Source organism: Aplysia californica, unplaced genomic scaffold, assembly GCF_000002075.1.
Source record: "Aplysia californica isolate F4 #8 unplaced genomic scaffold, AplCal3.0 scaffold00341, whole genome shotgun sequence".
Classification (NCBI taxonomy): Eukaryota; Metazoa; Mollusca; class Gastropoda; order Aplysiida; family Aplysiidae; genus Aplysia; species Aplysia californica.
The window spans coordinates 820,399-821,870 of record NW_004797611.1 but is presented as its reverse complement, the minus strand read 5'-3'; positions in this window follow the sequence as shown (position 1 = coordinate 821,870).

The following is a 1,472-nucleotide window of genomic DNA, read 5'->3' as shown; positions in this document are numbered from 1 at the left end:
ACGTACGTACGTACGTATGTATGTAAGAAAGTATGTATGTATGTGTGTACACACAACTGAGGGGAACTTTGCGCCGAACAAGTGCTATTTATTACTATCATGATATATATATATTCATATATATATAATTTTTAAAAAAATTTACAACACTCCTATTCATACAATATGGATGAGTTAGGGATTGAAGTACACGGTCCCAGCAGACAGAAGGAGACATTCGATGAAAACAACACTTTTTTTCAAAAGGGGTTCGAACTAACGCCCTGCGCAGGCAACGGCGAAAGTCTAATTATTACTCAAGAGATATCGGTTTGTGAATGTGATGAAGTATTATTTGCGCTCGGGTGTCTGTTAGATGTCGCTACCAGAGAATTACATAGTTCTGTCTGGCGTTTTTGGCTGTTTTGAGTTACTAAGACCGTGAGGTCCGACACCAAATTTTAATGTTCTATCCTCACTATCAAAATCGTAAGATAATTCGGAGTCGTTATCAAGATATTCAAAGAATTGCGTTCGAAAAGACTGGACAGGTTGTGAAACTCAACGTTTTTTAAGTAAAATTTCTATTTAAAAAAATAGGTACCGAGCAGATAGAACTTTGTAATTTTAAGGTAGCGACTCGGGGAAAGCACATCGACGGTAAAGTAATCACTAAATTAATATGCTGGTTTAACTCTCAGCTGTTTTGCCCAGTTTGGTTTTTATATTTGTGTTCTGAATAGACTATCACATACCATCATAGAGGGAACTGGATGGGTCTTTATTTCAGACATGGCCAATAGATTTCCTTTCTTTTTTCAAACTCTCATGAGGTGTGATCTATTTTCATTGTAACTAAAAATAGAAGCAAAAACAAAAATGAGTGTATCCGCTTATTCAACTAATTGAGGGCGAGAGCATTCTAGTTATTTGACAACGCTCGAAGACTGAAGACGCGCTGTATTAGGGACACTTTACAAAAGAAGCATAATAACTACGTTATTCAAACAGGGTTGTTTGTTTTGTTTTGTTTGTTTGTTGTTGGTTTTTTGTTTGATCGAGGTTTTAAAAAAATAAATTCTGTTTACTGTATCTGAAACTTAAATGCAGGAACATGCGTGCAGTGAAAGGTGCAAATTCCTGTTTCTGATGTTTGTGTATGGTGACGCGAAATGTGCCGCGCACACATTGCCTTTGGTCTGCCGCTGACTGGATCAAGTGTCCGTTATACCGGGTGCCCGTTGCGAATGGGATCAGGTCGGGTCGGGTCGGGCCGATTGCCCCACTCGTCGCCTGAAAACAAACGCTTTTGTTTTTGAGGCGACGAGTCGGGCGATCCGTTTGTACCACGATAGCCACTTCGCGCCCTCAATCTGGCTAGCAAACCGACCCGACCCGACCGTGCCGATGGGTACCTGATATTACTTCTTTAGAGAGTTACGACCGAGCCTTCGAATTTACCATTTGTCTCCGATGGGACAGAGCCAAAATGG